This window comes from Arachis ipaensis, chromosome B1 (assembly GCF_059453495.1).
Source record: "Arachis ipaensis isolate K30076 ecotype BB chromosome B1, ASM5945349v1, whole genome shotgun sequence".
Lineage (NCBI taxonomy): Eukaryota > Viridiplantae > Streptophyta > Magnoliopsida > Fabales > Fabaceae > Arachis > Arachis ipaensis.
This window is the reverse complement of record NC_142436.1, coordinates 47,522,270-47,541,280: the sequence shown is the minus strand read 5'-3', so window position 1 is coordinate 47,541,280 and position 19,011 is coordinate 47,522,270. Positions and strand designations below refer to the sequence as shown.

Below are 19,011 nucleotides of genomic sequence, written 5' to 3'. Positions count from 1 at the left end.
TATTTTTTTAATATAAATTGGTGAAAGAAAATAAAATTAATCATATGAACGTATTGTGAAATTTTTAGTAATTATTAGTGTACTGTATTCTTAATATATTGGTAAAATTAGATTATATTTCGGTAGAATCAAACAAATTTAAAATAGATAACTCTCTATTATAATAAATTTTTTCTTCTAATCTCATATTTAATCGGGATATAAGATCACAAAATAGAATACACAACACTATATTTATTCTTTTTAAAATATTTTATTGACTTGAGTGTCGAAGTTCTTTTTGCAAGTATCACACTTAGGTTCGAGTTCATGAGACTACTCTTCCGTTGTAACTCGGCAATATACGTTATAAATCATTTATGTGATATGATCGTTATAACTCATCTTTAATGCTATAACTCAACAATGTACTATATAGATTAGTTAATGCTATAACTCCACAAGAACAATAACTATAAACCAAATACAAGAATATTGATTACCAAAATAACTAGATAAGCATATAAAAAAATCATGTGCCAATAAACACAGATCTTAATTTTTCTGAAAATGTGATTTTTGCTAGGCTGGGAATAACATTCCAAAGAATCTAGTTTCCAGTTAAAAAAAAAATCATAAACATACAGTTAAGCATTCCTTTGTTTAGTTGATGGTTATTTACTTTTATATATATATATATATATATATATATATAATGAAAATATTGTTCTAATTTTTTAAAGAATAAACAACAAAATTGATTTTTAAAAAATTTTAGATAAAATACTTTAATTCTAACCCGTTCTTATTTCTATAGAAGTCCCCAAGACAACATAGCCTCTTTATAAGGGGATAAATTTGTCTTATAATAAATTATTTTGAAATATATTTGTTATATAATAAAATTTACTAAAATTTATTTGTCTAACATATATATTAAAAATTTTATTGAGTGCAATGGAAAGACCAACCTATATGATAGGAGTAATTATCAGGAATTTTTATATTAATCTATTCTATTATATTAAAATTGGATTTCTACACTCAATGATGGAGTTGATGTAGCATGCTTCGAAGAGTGTTTTTCGATTTAATTATTTTAACTCATTTAATATAATTTATTGCACTGACTTAATTATATCAACTAATTGATTTGATTAGATATTTAAATATTAATATAATTTATTATATTTTATATTACTTAATTAATTATACTACATTATTTTTAATTCGTTATATTAGTGAATAAGTTTTTTTATTTATGAAGTCTATAATAAAATAAATAACTTATTGTTTATTCTAATTAACTTCATTAATTTTATTTATATATTATATATGAATTAACGTTAATTTATAAAACATAGAACTTGTGGAGAATAGCACCAAAAGTCCTCTTTTAGTTTTTTTGGTTCTTCTCTCTCCAGGCAAACAAGCATATACAGCAAGCACATAAGCCAACAATGGAGAATAGCAGCTTAGTACTGGCAACTTCAGAATGGCAAAGACGAGATGACTGGTATCTCCTGATTATGCAACCAAAAATTATCACGTGACATCTCCTGATTTCTCTTAAATTAGAAATGTTTTCGGTATTTTTTTCCAATTGCAAATTGATTTGCTTAACAATATTCTTTATCCAATTTTAATTGGTCTTCTCCTTGCGTCCATGGTCAAAGGTAAAGCAATCTAACCCATCCTTGCATGTACTATTTACGATGTCCTTTGCTCTGTAATTCTGCTTGAAGCTTTGCTTCCAAGAGCTTCTGCAAGAAGCAAATAATGCAAATCAGAAAAAATGCAGTCTCCAAGTCATTTCACGCATTTCCTTTTTCGATTTCCATCCAAGCCATACCATCTGCCATCAATGGAGTCGCTTAACCCTTTGCTCTCTGCCACTATTGATGTTTCATTAGCTTACCATTGCATAAGCTCTTTCAGATCCTTGTAAGCAACTACGTACTCCTTTTTTTTTTTACCTTGCTCTTATGATTAGAGAGTGAATTTGCTTATAATGCTGTGCTAATATTCAAGCAAGAAATTGATGAATTGCTATAGTTTTTTTACCTGCATATTACACGTTTCATGAATTTCTGATATTATAAATTCATTATATTTTTATTTGGCATTATTTTCTTGCACATTACATATTTGATGAATTATTTTGTATTATGAAAGTTTGATAGTGGAGCGTATTGGTTCAACATACTACAATGATTGTTGAATTACTTTATTTTTTTTCTTTACACATTACATGTTTGATAAAATATATAGTTGAATATGATAATGTCTTCCTTGAATGTAATAATCGTGATTTATAAATATAATAATCTCGCACATTACACTTATCAAATTACAGAAATAAGAAGATCATAATTTTGCATAATAGCAACTACAGATTAGACCTTACTTATTTTTCAGGTGATTATCCATATTTACTTTGTATTATGAGTGATTAATTCAGTTTATCTTATTACTTTCTTTTAAGTGTTTATCTTATTCACTTTAATAAGTGATGACCATCCATTAAAATGATTTTATTTGCTTATTCACTCCGAAAAATGAAGATTGTTTATAACAAAAAATAATCATTCTATTTATTAGAGGCACATCAATCATGACTGCGATGAGTGATTTTATCGGCATATGTGCAATTAGTCACTTACTATCCACTTCTGAGAATGGTTCTTATTTCATTTTATTATTTTATTCCTTTTCAATTTTCAAGTAATCAAATACTATTTACTTCAAATTAAAGGAGTGTTATTGAATTAAGATAAACTATAGAAAAGAAATTTAGTTAAAATAATTGAAGTAAATAAATAAGAATGCATACAAAGTTAAGTAACCAAAACGTCAAAAAAAAAAAAAAAAAAGAGCATTAGAAGGAGAGAAAATGTATTATTTATAAAAAGGTATTATTATATTTCTATGCTTGAAACCTGTATGTACCAGCTTACTAGTAATTCTAATTTTTTGGACTTTAAGAAATATTTATGGTAATAAGTTTTGTAATTGCAAGAAGGCATAGATTCATATCTTATTTTCATACCTTTTTTTTATTCAGTATATTTTGAATTGTCAGTATTTATGATGTAGAATAAGTGTTTTATTTTTAAATTAGATTTTTTTTCGTTTTTTAAATTATCAAGACATATTTTTTCTTCTTTTGGATTATGGAAAATATGTGATTTTGGATGCACTCTAATTTTAAAATGATTTACCAAAAAATATACCTCTTCTTGGTTGCTATAAAAACTTAAGAGGCGTGGTAATATAATCTTACCATAAGTACTTGCTAGAATATAGGTTTGCTCTTATTTCTTCACTAGAGAAAAGATGAATAGGCGATATGATTTGTTGGAGATGATTGCACCTCGCCAAAAGAATGCTGAAAGATTCATGTCAGAGTAATCAGACTTTGGTCTTTATCGAGATTCAAAGACCACACATCCATTAGCTCTATTGAAATGGTGTTGATGGATGAGCAGGTACTTCTAATTTTATTCATACACACAATTGTTTCTCTATTTTCATACACTTAGTCCCACATTTGTATGATCCTCACCCTCAGCCGTTTCTGCTTTTCTTGGGACTATTCATTTAAAAACTGAACAGGAACAAAATCCAGTTCTGTGTTTTCCTGCAAGAAAACGTACACTTTTCATCGTAAAAAAAGATTTTGCAGTCAAAAATAGATTTAATATATAGCTCATGTTGTATTCGGCCAATAAAGAGAGGGGTTGGGGGACTTTTAGCAAGATTTTCATAGATAGTTATATAAAATTATAAATTTTAGCTTGCAAAGACATGCACTAATGCCAATATATATAATCACTAAATAATGCATATTAGATACAAGAGTTTATGCTGACCAAAAATAACAAAATTTGAGCCATTCTTTCTTTCACATTCTACAAAAAGCATAATGTATATCTTTGATAAGAAATAATAAGCATATCATAAAAAAAATTAAGAATCAGATTATTCCTTACTTCTTTTTTTATTATTCTCATCTTGAAGACTTAAATTTCATCCTCCCGTATGGGTGACAACTAACAAGAGAGGTTTGTATTAGAAAAATTTGTACCAAACATCCCAGGTAGTGTTGATTGTTGGGAACCAATTAAAGCAGTATAGCCTCCACTATTTTAACATTCAAAATTCTATACTAAATCAATCACATTAAACAAAGATGCATATGGGGGGAGGGAGGACGGAGAGAAAAATAATAAGGACATGACTAATGCATATGCATGATTGTCATTAATCTTAACCCTCTTCTACATAACACTTAATGTTCATGCATGATTGTCATCACACATTTTTAATTTCTAACATCTGTGTTAAAAAAAAAATAAATCAAAAGTTTTCTCAACCTGTTTTTCATGAGTTGCATGAAAACAAAAAGTGTAGTACAAAAATTTTATACTCAAGTAAAAGTCACTAAACAATAAAATTAGTCCTTTTAAATTAAATATTTTAATTATTGTCTTAATATATAATTAAATGTAAGTTTAAAATATAATGATAGTATATATTAAAGTATTAAATATTTAAATCTATTGTATGTATATTCTTTCTTTTGGATGAAGATAAATTCGTTATTAATGCCTAATACTTAATATTTTGGAATTAATTCATATTTTTAATTTATTTAGTTATAAATATTGAAAGAAATATTTTATATAAATTTTGTTTGTTTATTTAGTTGGACTTTATTGGTATTGTGTTTAGAAAGTGAATAATAAAATAATTTATTTTGTGAAAAAATAGGAAACAACTATGCATGCTTTTGTAGGTAAGGATCTGATATCTGTGTTCGAATCATTGATATCGAAGGGAGCTGTGTATGTTTTTACATACTTTGGAGTTAGCAACAATCGTAGGTTGTATCGCACAACATCACATCAATTTCGATTATTTTTTCAAGCAAGAACTACTGTCTTACCCTCTTTCTGTGATGCAATACCGTTATATGGTATTAAGTTGGTCCCTTTTAGGGAAATTATAGGATACTCTTCTCAACATCCTTTTTTGGTTGGTAAGTATATGATCTATGGCAAGTACATAAGTTGATTTTTTTTTATTTTTATGACAAAATATCACTATGACGGGTGATTTATGCACAATCTTCTGTTTGATATTTATTTTTAGACGTTGCTGGAGTTATGACCAGTGTAGAGGGTGAGAGAAAATATGTGAAAGATGGCAAACTTATTGATATATTGGTCATTCATATTGAGAATGACGGGTGCATTTTTTCGATGCCCTTAATTACTCAGCACTTAACATGTTTATATAAGCAATTTTTTTTTTATTTTCTAAATAATTTGCTTTTTCTCTACAGTTTAAAGCTTAATGTTTCTGTTCTTGGAGAGATGGTGGACCAGATCAAGAGTCTTGTGGCATCGGGTGAGCATAAGGTGTGGAAGCTCATAGTACGTGTCATTAGACTTTTGACCGTTTTTCACTTTGCAAATTCTGGGTTGAAGGCACCTATTGAGATGGTTGTTCTTGATAAAGAGGTAAAATCTTCTCTTTGCATTTGAGATTTTCTTTGGTAATGATTGAGCAATAAACCTCATTTATCTATGACCTTATAAAACATGCATTTAGGGAGATACAATTCAATGCTCTATTAAAGGCATATTTGTTCCTATCTTCGAGAGCCTACTCGCTGAGGGCAATGTGTACGTGGTCACTAATTTTACAGTTGCTTTGAATACCATCAAGTTCAAGCCTACTAGACACGAATTTAGAATCCACTTCAAAAGGGACACGATTGTGCGTCCGGTACAAGATTCTTCAGTTCCATTGAACGGATTCAATTTTGTTCCGTTAAAAAAAATTCATGCAGAGTCTAAAGAAGATGGTTATTTAGTTGGTAAGTACTTTATTAGATTAATCTATAACGCATGCGTTTTTAATTCTGAGGTCTAATTTTTTAAGCAAAATAATTTATCAATCTTATTGTATTACATAATATGTCTATATTTAATGTATGTCATTTAAATTGGCTGATGCGTCATTTTTGTTATATGTATAGTATAAAAAAATTGTATTATTTATTAAAATTTTTCTTCAATTTGTTAATGGCTTTGTTTCCTATTCTTATGCGTTTTATTTTAACACATCTAAAGACAGATTTCATATATAGCAACTAAAGAGTTAGTACCTTTAAAAGTATCGTTCGTAACAAGTACTAACCTGTTTATTTTTTGTTTATTCACGAACTTCGATTTCTAGGCTCTAACTATTTATTAGCAATCTTTTATATTTTATTTTTAAGAAAATTAAAGAAATCTGATTTCAACATGGATGAAACTTTGGAAAAAATATGTCATTTTTGGACAAAAATTTGAGCAGATGGAGTTTTATTAATGGAAAGATTGATGCCTTTATTTTGTAGATATGATAAGTCAGCTTGCCTCTAAAGGTAACTTGGTCGAGTTCACACAGGACGGAAAGCCGTCAAGTTATATCACCATAGAACTTGATGATCTTGAGTAATGCTTAATATCTTTTTGATAGTAGCTTTTGTTTTAAAATCTTATTTTGAAATTTTGTGCCTCTCTTTACTCTACAAGTATTGCTATTTCTTATAGGGGTGGACGGAAATTAAGGGTTACTGTTCATACCCTGGGTCGAGCTATCTGATCTGGGATGTTCAGTAATAAAGCGACCGACCTCTTCAGGTCAGGCTATCCGACCTCTTCTCAAAGAGGTCGGACGAATCGACAGAAAAGCCCAGTAAGGAGCCCAAATAGAGGAACACGACCCAAATCCAAAGGCATTCCAAGCTTATAGAGATAAGGGCGGTTCCCTTAAAAGATAAGCTGACCTCAACTAAAAGATAAGATAAGATAACTAACTTATCTTATCTAAAAAGGTCACTCTACACCATTATAAATACACTGGAGCACCCATGTATAACTCATACTCTGATTCTACTAAAAACCTGTTTAATACCCATGCTAACTTAAGCATCAGAGTCTCTTGCAGGTACCCCCACCCTCCGGTGACGAAGGATCAGCAGTGCAGCCAGTCCCACAAGTCGGACACGACAACTCCGGCCACCACCCACCAGCCGGACACGTCATCTCCGACCAGTACAGAAGATCTCGTCCGAGATCGACCTACAGTTTCAGGTAACCCTCGGAATAGTTACGTTGTGGCAGTCTTTTGCTCTTGACTTTCTCAAATATCTAGAGGAACTCCCGTGTCTTACCTATGTGGTTATTCTCCAAATGGGCAAGATGAAAATTTTTAATAGTTTATTTATTTTATTGGTATTTGAATGCATATTTTATGTCATCATAAGCTTCTGGTATTTTCTTTAATTTGTTATGTCTTTTTGTAGGGGTCATAGGTGTTTCGAACCCAAACTACAATTTGAAACTCTTTATAAATGTTGAGTTTTCAGCTGCTAGAGATTTCTTTACAAGGTACACTGTATAAATCAATAGTTTGGCCAGCAGAATATTTATACAAGGCTTGTGATTATTTAACTATTAGCAAATTTCAAAAATTTTGATTTAAAAATGCAAGAGTGAACAAATTCGATCCTGTTGACGGACAAGGCATAATGCTGCTGGTCTGTGATCAACCTATTTCAGTTGAGGAGGATTTTTCACATCTGTCAATCTACAAAACAATTGCTGAGATAAAGAAGCATAATCAAGTAAAACTCTTTCTTTATTAGTCTCTCTTTTTTTTCAATTATTATATCTAATGTTTGTTGGAACATAATCTCAGTTGTTGTGTTGTACCCTTGCATCCATCGATTTTAGGATGCTATATTTGTTACTGCATGGACGATTAAGGAAGTTGAGACCGAGTTTGGTTGGTGGTACAAAGGATGTAAAAAGTGTTGTCGTGGCTTCAGGAAACTTGAGAAAAGATATTTCTGTCCCAAGTGCATTGACGAATACGGATTCTATGTGCCTAGGTATAACTCACGATTCTTCTTTAAAATTCACACACTACATACTCTTTGTCTAACATAATAATGGTATAAACTAATCATTTGTATTATTTCTCCAGAAATTTTGTTGTCGAATTTCAACATTCGTGATTCAGTTAGCCTAATAGGTTAAAGATAATTGATTTTAAGTAAGGCTAACCATCTCTTTCAAAGCATAACATAGAGCAAGAGTTAAACCTAATTAACCAAATGAAAGGGTTTCATTTTCATTAGAGGTGGATATGTATAGCAAAGTGTACATAGTATTTTTTGTGGGTCATGCTGTTTGGGGTTGTGATGTGCTGTTAAATTAATCTCCCGTGTGGGATCGAGACTCTTGGATAAACCATTAAAAGAATTATTTGCATCCAATTCAATAATAACATAGAATAGACAACCTAACTATTGGTATAATTTATGTAGTATATTGTTCTTGAATTGTAAATTTTTTGGTGAATAATAGGTACAAAATCCACGTAAGGGTGATAGACCACACCGATGCTGCCTCTTTTGTTTGGTTCGATGGAGAAGCTGTAAATTTTCTTGGTATTTCTGCCAGTGACCTTAGGCAGTCTTGTGTGATTAAGGTTTGATGTCATATTCACTTTTTTGTGTTATTTGTTTTGAACTATACCTTAATATTTATTATTTGTGAGAGCATAAATGAACTTTTTTTCGCTAAATGTGAAGGGTGTTGAGAAAAATTTCTGACCCGAAGAGATCAATAAGCTTAGGGATATTAAGTTTCCAACTCAAGATGAGGAATCTGAACTCTTATGAGCCATATGTGATTCATGTGCTGAGAATGACTAATGAGAATTCTTTGGTCTCTGCTTTCTTGAATAAATACAATCCTGATCCTGTAACTCCCTCCCGCTAATAACTTTCTCTTTTGTTCGGTATCACAAAAATAAATCAACCAAATTTTGATGATGTTTTTTTATTGAATCAATTGTTTTGTAGGGTCTTTTGTCGCATGAAAATTCTAATCTACTGAGTTTGTCTACTGGTTCATACGACCCTTCTAAGGTTTATGTCAAATAATTTTCAATTTAAATTGTTACAATGATACTCTTAGTCTATATGGTAACTAAAATATTATTATTCTTATTATTATTAGTACATGATGGCGTATCTCAGGCTTGTGAGAGTGAGTCAACTCCATCCCCTACAATTGATGAGAAACATGGTTCTAAGATTCTCGGAGCTAAGAAACATATGGAAGAGGCTAGAGACGAGTTAGTTTCATCCAAATCTAAAAAACGGAAGTCGGTTGTGATGGAGGACTAAATCATCGCCCCTATAGACAGTTCAATTTATAATATATGGGAATAATTTATTTAAATTATTATTTGAATGAACTATAGTCATTTGAGAGAGATTAGGATCTACCATATATGAGTAGTTTATTTCTCTTTAATCTTTGTGTTGACATTAATTTATCTCTTTAAACTTGATACAAGAGTTGTTTCGTTTATTTGTTTATTTAATTCAAGATTTGAGTGTGTTTTCCTTTAATAAATACTTATTATTGTTGTTGTTGTTATTGTTGTTGTTGTTGTTGTACGTTTTAGGGTGATAAGCTTTGATTTTGCTGCACATATTTACTAAAGAAAAGTATTCACTAAATATAGCTTTAACTTCTTCTTGAATGTTAGATTATCAAATAAAAAATATTATTAAATGAGAGGAGCTACTGAGTGAAAGTGATTGTTAGGGTGTTGATGTTATATGCGGTTGTGACTCATTAAAGTAGGTTATGTTATATTTATATGACTCCGTAAATGAAAATTTTTTATTTCGCTCAAAAACGGAAATTTTTTATTTGAAATAAAATAATTTCTTTGATTCTTTCCAACAAATTATAGTATCTACACATTAAAATTTTAGCCCGGCCCAAAATACAATAGCTCTATATAAGAACTCTACAATTACATACCATTATCATATTCAACATTTGATTATTAGATATTTTTGAAAGTGTTACTGTTGCACATTGCACCACATCTTTATGTAAGTTTTATTTTTTTTATTTCAAATAAATTTTTTAAGTGTCATTAGTCTTCTATTGATTAGTGTTTTCATTTTAATTTGTTCAAATTCTTTGCAATTTTACTTTTTTACTGTTCATATGTTTGATATTATTTTACTTGATTAGTCTTACAAACAAAATGTTAATGTTTCGGTCCATAGAAATTATTTTTCTATCTCTTTTAACCTTTTTATTGAGATAGTAATAAAAATGGGCCTTTAACGATAAAATTTGCATGAGCAAAACCAACTTTTTTTAGAATAGCTAGCTACATGGCTAAAATAAATAAGATTTCATTTTATGCATTACATGTATAAAATTACAGTTATAAAACTTCAAATTTTTTTAGTTGAAAATAAATAATATTTGTATAATTGTTAAATATTTAAAAAAATAAAATTATTATGCACTCTCTATAAATGTTATTGTTACACAATATACTACGTTTTATGTAAGTTTCATTTTCTTTTATTAGATAGATTAATTTTTTTTAATTCAGATAATAATTTTTATTATTCATTTAATCTAATTATCTAAAAAAATTATTTTATTATTTATAAAATAAATTTGAAAACGACATGTCAAGGAGAACACGCAGTACTACTTTTCACGTGTATATTATTATTATTATTATTATTATTATTATTATTATTGAAACATACCACAAAATTGTTGTTATTTTTTAATATGTAATCCAGTTTTTAATGCTTAAATTTTAAATGACTAAACTTATTATATGTTAAATATTTTGTCCTTAACTAATTTTATTTGTTATATGTTGATTAAAAAATGTGATTTATTAATCACTTCTAAATTCAAGTTTAAAAATTGTTGTGCATAAATGTATATTTTTAATTAATTATTTAATAATATATAATATAAAAATTAGTTTGTTTAAGGCAGCTATATTTAAATTGGTTTGGCGCATATATATATATATATATATATATTTTTTTTTTTAATTAGATTTTTGATTTGTGAATTCAAAGTCACCGTTAATATATTTTTACATATTTAAAAATTAAGTTTTTTTTTAATTTTTTAAGTAAAAAATAATACCTCATAAATTAATCAGTCAGTATTTTAAATTAACGGACATTTAAAATTTAACTTCAAAATTTGTATAAAATTTTAAAATTTGTATTCATAGCTCATTGTTGTGGGAAAAGTACATTGTAGATAAGTGTTACGGACCACCAGTCCAGCCCGACTAACCGACGGGTCGGGTCATCACCGACCCAGGCCCAAACTCCCCCAAGAAAATCCTATGGGTCGGTTTCCGGTACCCGACTTGGCCGATGACCGACTTCACCACCCGCGTAATCCATCACTACGCCTAGCAAACCGGTTGGGTCGGTTTTCTCGGGGCCACGACCCGAACCACCGACCCGAAGTTTAGAACGACCAGCTCCTCCCACGTGGACAAGGACAACTTACAGGCGTCCTGACCAGTGGGCTAGGTCATCTTTGGGCCCACCCAACACAGTATATAAGGAGAGAGGTCAGCACTCCTCCCGAGGTACACATCATCTTACCTAATTTGGGTATCCTCTCGTACGGACACTGACTTGATCGTCAGAGTGTCCTTGCAGGTGGCCATCCCCCCTTTTGTCTGTTCTACCGCCACTCCCACCGACCTCCGATCCTGGACCAAGAGCCCGCTCCGAGTTGCTTCAGGGTCTCACCATCTCATCCCTTCACAGTCTCCCGACCCGTCGAATACCCGAGAACCTCAGGTATCGAACATTGGCGCTGTCTGTGGGGACTCTGAAGCAAACATGGAGAGACTCCCCACTTCGGAGGAACTCCGTGAAAGAGGCGGAGCCCACCTGAGCAGGGCAAGCTTGACAGCCCATGCCGGCGAACAGCTACGATCCTTCGTCCAGACGAACCAACAAATCTACACCGAAAGATGTCCCTTCGGAGGAACGGGGGCCAACAGCGCCAAGATCATGCAAGAACTCAGGCATAGAGTACAAAAGCTTGAGCGAGAGCTGGCAGCGAGGGGCCGATCCCACGAAGACGTCAGCCACTCCCGCGGCAACGCCAGCCGATCCCGCACCCGCACTCGCTCCCCCTCCCGGAGACACAAGAGCCGAGAAAGGAGCCTAACAGAGCATGGCGAGGCGCATACCCAGGCAACCTCCCGACCTACCCAAAACAGGTCTGAGATCCACTGGGAGTCCCAGAAAGGAAAAGTCAAGAAACAGCAAGACCCTATTTTCATGGGAGCCACTCCTTTCCACCCCTCGATCCTCAAGGTCCGGCTCCCAAAAAACTTCGACAAGCCGACGGACATGAGGTACGACGGGACTAAGGATCCCCAGGAGCACCTCGTAGCCTTTGAAGCAAGAATGAACTTGGAGGGGGTAGGCGATGTGGTCAGATGCCGAGCGTTCCCTATGACGCTAGCCGGCCCAGCGATCCGATGGTTCAACGCCCTCCCACAAGGATCCATCGCAGCTTTTGCGGACATCTCCCAAAGCTTCCTGGCTCGGTTCACGACACGCATAGCCAAGGCCAAGCACCCAATCAACTTGCTAAGGGTTACCCAAAAGCCCGGGGAGCCGACCAAAAAGTTTCTAGACAGATTCAACGATGAGTGCTTGGAGATTGACGCCCTCATGGACTCAGTCGCTAGTCTTTACCTAACAAACGACCTGCTAAACGAGGACTTTAGGATGCACCTCACTACCAAGCCTGTCTGGTCCATGCAAGAAATTCAAAGGGTGGCCAAGGAATACATCAACGATGAGAAAGTGAGTCAGGTTGTAGCAGCCAACAAACGGTAGCTCCTAAACCCCCCAGCTCGGCAAGCCCCCCAGGTCGATAGGTATAAAAAAACTCCCAGGGACGGCACCCTAGGTAAGCAGTCCAAGCAACCTCCACGAGTAGGAAGGTTCACGAACTACACGCCACTTACGGTGCCCATAGTAGAGGTTTACCAACAAATCGCAGACAAGGGAATCCTATCTAGACCTAGACCATTGAAAGAAAGAACAGGAGGCAACAAACGCCTTTACTGTGATTATCACAAAGGATTTGGTCACAAAACCCAAGACTGCTTCGATCTCAAAGACGCCTTAGAACAGGCCATTAGAGAGGGAAAGCTGAATGAATTCTCCTGGCTCATCAGGGAGCCGAGAAGACGAGAACGAGAGTGCTCCGAGAAAGATCGTAGCCGAACTATCAAACAAAGACAAGAACCCATGGGGGATAGCAGTAACCCCCCAACCTTTGTGGTCAACATCGTGGTCGGGCGTGACAGCCCTCCTAAGTCCAAATCGGCAGCAAAAAAGGATACCCGGATACTCTCCATCTCGACAGAAGGACTGCCGCCATGCAAAAGGTCTCCCACGATATCCTTTGGCCCGGAAGATAAATGGTTCCATGACCTCCCCAAGAACCCCCCCATGGTGATCACTGCGATGATCAGAACAAGATTAGTCAAACGAATCCTCGTCGATACGGGAGCTGATTCTAACATCCTATTCAGGAACGTGTTCGACGCGATGGGGCTCAAGGAGTCTGACCTCAAGAACCACCAGCACGGAGTCATGGGACTAGGCGATAACTACATAAAACCTGACGGGACGATCTCTCTCCCAATCTGCCTGGGAATTGGGGACACCAGGAAATCGGTTATGGCAGACTTTGTAGTCCTCAGAGACTCCACAGCCTACAATATCATCCCGGGGAGAAAGACCATCAACGAATTCTCAGCTATAATATGTACCAAGTTCCTGACAATGAAGTTCATAACGGACAAGGGAACAGTCAGCTTCATAAGAGGAGACCTAGAAACGGCAGTCGCCTGCGACAGCGCCAGTCTCTCCTTAAGGAAATAATCTAAGAAGGCAGCCGACGTGTTCTTGGCAGACCTAGACGTCAGAATGGAGGACAAGCCAAGACCAGAACCAGAGGGGGACATGGAAAAGTTTCAAATAGGGAAGTCGACAGATCAGTTTACCTTTGTAAATAGGAACGTGCCCAATGAACTCAAGGGCCCCTTCATGGAGGTTGTAAGGGCAAACGGCGACCTTTTCACGTGGACGCCATCGGACATGCTGGGACTGGACCCCGATGTCATGTCCCACCGACTAGCCGTAAAACCTGACGTCAAACCAGTAGCCCAGCGGCGAAGAAAGATGTCTCAAGAAAGGGCCGACGAAGTCGCCAGACAAACAGCGGGGTTACTAGAAGCAGGATTCATCAAAGAACTCGAGTACTCAACATGGCTGTCCAATGTCGTCCTAGTCAAGAAAGCCAGCAGAAAGTGGAGAATGTGCATTGATTACTCCGATATGAACAAAGCATGCCCAAAAGACTCTTTCCCTCTCCCCAACATTGATACCTTGGTCGACTCAGCGGCAGGATATGGTTTTCTCAACTTCATGGATGCCTACTCGGGCTACAACCAGATCCCGATGCACCGACCTGACGAGGACAAAATGGCATTCATAACGCTAGGGGGTTTATTGCTTCAAAGTAATGCCCTTTGGGCTGAAAAACGCAGGGGCCACCTATCAAAGACTAATGAGCAAGGTCTTCCATGGCCTCATCGGCAAGTCGGTAGAAGTATACGTTGACGACATCCTGGTGAAAATAGCAGAACCGAATAGGCTAATAGACGACCTCCAAGCTGTCTTTAAAGCGCTAAGAAAATTCAAAATGAAGCTCAATCCACTCAAATGCGCATTCGCCATGGAAGCAGGGAAGTTCTTAGGGTTCATGATAACACAAAGAGGGGGTAGAGGCCAACCCGGACAATGCGAAGCTGTCCTCAAGATGACAAGTCCCGGGTGTGTCAAAGACGTACAACGACTCACCGGAAAACTTACAGCTCTATCCCGGTTCCTCGGTGCCTCGGCAGGAAGGGTCATCCCATTCTTCAACCTAATGAAGAAAGGAATCACCTTCGAGTGGACTCCGGCATGCGAAGAAGCGTTCAACCACTTCAAAAAGATACTCTCGGAACCTCCCGTACTCAGCAAGCCTAGAGAAGGGGAGCCCCTGTACTTATACCTAACTGTAACCACGCAAGCAATGGCGGCGGTCCTTCTCTGAGAAGAAGACAAGACTCAACGCCCAATATACTTCATCAGCAAAGTACTCCAAGGGGCGGAGTTGAAGTACACCAAGTTGAAAAAGTTGGACTTTGCCCTACTGACCTCATCCAGAAGACTAAAACAGTACTTCCAAGGGCACGTAATCATCCTGAGAACCTACCAAGCCATTCGGCAAGTCCTCCAGAAACCCGACCTCGCAGGAAGAATGATGGCATGGGCGATAGAGCTATCTCAATATGACCTGCAATATGAATCCAGATAGGCAATCAAAGCCCAAGCCATGGAAGATTTTCTGGTAGAGGTCACAGGGGAGGCTCCCGACGTACCAAACACACGGTGGAAACTCCACGTTGACGGAGCATCTAACCAAACGTTCGGAGGGGCCGGGATCATTCTCGAAAACTCGGCAGGAGTAGCCTATGAACAATCAATCAAGTTTGACTTCCCAGTCTCCAATAATTAGGCATAGTATGAGGCCCTAATATGAGGGTTAATATTAGCCAGAGAGGTCGGAGCATCAAGGGTGGAAGTTAGTAGCGACTCCCAGATCGTTACTTCCTAGATAAACGACAGCTACCAAACCAGGGACGCGCTACTACAAAAATACTTGGAAAAGGTAAAGAAGATATGCAAAAGTTTTGAAGAAGTCACAATTCAGCACGTCCCTAGAGAAAGGAACGCCTGAGCCGACCTCATCTCTAAACTAGCAAGCACCAAACCCGGGACAGGAAACAGATCCTTAATCCAAGGGCTAGCAACTGAACCCGTAATCGTCATGTGCGCAGCCCAGATGCCGAACCCCTCCTCATGGATAGACCCTATCTTCTGATACCTGGAGAACGGAGAAACACTTCCAGACGAGAAAGAAGTACAAGTTACCAAAAGGGAAGCCCCCCAAATACGTAATCATACAAGGGCAGTTGTACAAGCGAGGGCTCCACCAACCCCTACTCAAATGCTTGCGCCCCGACCAGACGGACTACGTCTTAAGTAAAGTCCACGAGGGGTGTTGTGCTCACTACATCGGGGGAAGGTCACTGGCGAGAAAGATCATCCGAGCAGGATACTACTGGCCCACAATGATGTCGGATGCCCAGGGGTTCGTTAAAAAATGCAAAAAATGCCAAGAAAATGCCAACTTCCACAAGGCACCACCCGAAGAACTCAACCTGATGATGTCCCCCCGACCTTTCGCCCAATGGAGAGTCGACCTATTAGGATCATTCCCACCTGGGCCTGGACAAGTGAAATACTTGATAGTAGCCATAGACTACTACACCAAATGGGTAGAAGCAGAACTACTGGCTAGCATATCTTCAGTGAATTGCCAAAAATTCATGTGGAGGCAAGTAGTCACCCGGTTTGGAATCCCAGAAACTGTCATATTGGATAACGGGACACAGTTCACCGACAAGAAGTTCAAAGGATTCCTAGCAGGATTAAAAATCAAGCAAAGGTTCTCTTCAGTCGAACACTCCCAAACCAACGGCCAGGTGGAGGCAGCCAACAAAGTCATCCTAAAAGGGTTAAAGAAGCGATTTAAGGGAAAGAAGGACTCATGGGCAGACGAACTAGCTTCAGTACTATGGTCTTACAGGACCACCCCCAATCATCTACTGGTGAAACCCCCTTCCGACTCACATACGGGGTCGACACAGTCATCCCAGTCGAGGTCGGGGAACCAAGTCCAAGGGTACTCCTCGGAGGAGGAAGTGAAGCAATCGAAAAGGATCTGGTCGACAAGACAAGACAAATGGCGCACCTAGCAGAAACAGCAATAAAGCAAAGGATAACCCTAAGGTACAATGGCAAGGTGCTACAAAGAAGCCTGGGAGAAGGTGACTTGGTCTTACGACGCAACGACATAGGGCTACCAACCCCAGGAGAAGGCAAGTTGGCCGCAAACTGGGAAGGCCCTTACAGGGTAAGAGAGGTCCTCGGCAAAGGAGGTTACAAGTTAGAGAAGTTAGACGGAAGCGAGGTGCCGAGAACATGGAACATGGCGAACCTAAGAAGGTTCTACTCATAAAAAGAAGGCAACCAAACGACTTGACGACCTCACCCAAAAAAAATTTTTTTTACACTCCTCTTTTACTTTCACTTAGTTATGCATTACATCATTTCCTTGCTTCAAAGTTCTAACAATACATATATGATAAGTTTGTCTTTTTGCAAGATTGGCGAAAAAATATAACGAACGGTCGACCTAACGGCATCCCGGGACCGATCACCCTGGGAACCAAAGGGACCCGAAGCAAAACAACTTAAAGCAACGAGCAAACAAATGGTGAATACCATAAAAATGGTAAACCAAAAGGCTGCGACGGCCCGAGCAAGCAAAAACATAATAAAAGCAAAGCTAGGACGGCCCGAGCATGCAAGCAATAACCAAGAAGGCGACCTAATTAAGATAAAAAAGTACCAAGTGTTTGTTACAACCAAAAGGCGCCTTAAATAGGCCCAGAGATAAAAACAAAACAGAGATAAAGAAGCATAAAAACTCAAGACTTAAAGATGTCAACGATTTTCCCGTCCTCGACAGTCTTGAGAGCTCCTACTTGCGAAAGATTGAGATCGGGAGCCAGCACGGCTACCTGAAGCTTGATCCCCTCCTCAGTCAGCTTCACGGCCTCCCGGGCCCCCTTTACAAGCTCCTTGTTTTCCTTCTTTAAAGCAGCCATCTTTTGGCGAGCAGCCTCTACCGAGCTCTCTGCCAGCTTCAGCTTTTCCTCAAGTTCCTTGGCCTTCTTCTCAGCAGCAGCAACCTCACCAAGAGCAGTGTTCATATCTTGCATCAAGGCGATGTCCCGATTCACCAGCCTATTGATCTCCTTGGCATTCTCCTCAGCCTTCTTCTCCTGCTCAGACAATTTTTTCTTCAGAACCTCCTCCCAAGATCTTGAGTTAGTCAGATCTTTTTGGGAGTCTCGAAGCTTCACTTACATAGCATGATAATTTCCCAAGACAGGCTCCACCTTCTTGGCAATGGCTGCAGCTCGAAGAAGACTGCAGTAGATCCACCTAGCCTGACCGGAAAGATCGGTATCATGGAAAAACTTTTCGGTGCCAGAGAGCAACTGGGATTCAATGAAACCCCCAGCATTGAAGTTCTTCTCCATAACTGAGAGCGCCTTCCTGGAATCTTGTTTTCTCTTCTTAGGGTTGCTAACGACTTTCAAGTCGTCGTCACCAAACCCCAGATCCTCCTCGTCAAAAGGAGATTCCGCCTCCACACGCGAATTCCCCGAGGTGTTCTCAGGAGGAACCTCTTTCCCCGGCTTCCCCTGGTCGGCTCCGTCAACCCGACCACTACCCTCCTCAGTATCCTCCCGATCTTGACTCGCCGTAGGGGTCGCCAAGGAGTCTTCGCCACCCTCACCATCACCCTGGATGAGGTTCATCAAGTCAGCCAATGTTTTTCTCCCACCAGCCATGGAAACTGCAAGCAAAGGAAGGAGCAAAGGTGTGAATGATATAAAAGTAAAACACTAAAAACACAAAGGGAAAAGAACTCACCAACATACGACCGACCGGTCTCTCGGTCTCCCATAACCATGCGAGGATTAAAGTTTTTCTAGCCAAAAATAGCCAACAAAATGTCGGCGATATTGCAATCCTTCAGACTCAAACTCCAGTAGGTCGGGATCCGTCTTTCTCCCTCGGCAGTAAGCCAGAAGGGTTGATGACCCTCGATCGGCCTAACTTTGAAAAAAGTAGACTTGAAGCCATGGAAGGAGTTCTCAAAAAGGCCAAAAATCCTACGACCTTGTTGGGCCCTAAAGGACATGTATCCCTTCTTCTCCTTCCCCTGACGAGAAGGGTTTGTGAGAAGAAAGAGGTAGAGGAAAATATTTACAGAGGTCGGAAGCTCCAGATATTCACAAACCGCCTCGAAGCACTGGATGGCAGCCCAGCTGTTCGGCTGCAGTTGTGATGGAGCTACATCGCAGCGATTCAGCAAACTCATA

At 37.6% G+C, this 19,011-nt stretch overlaps 1 pseudogene; it reads right to left on the bottom strand.

The window, feature by feature from the left end:
- Positions 1-17,544: 17,544 nt before the first annotated feature.
- Positions 17,545-18,599, bottom strand: LOC148576468 (uncharacterized; annotated as a pseudogene).
- Positions 18,600-19,011: the final 412 nt, after the last annotated feature.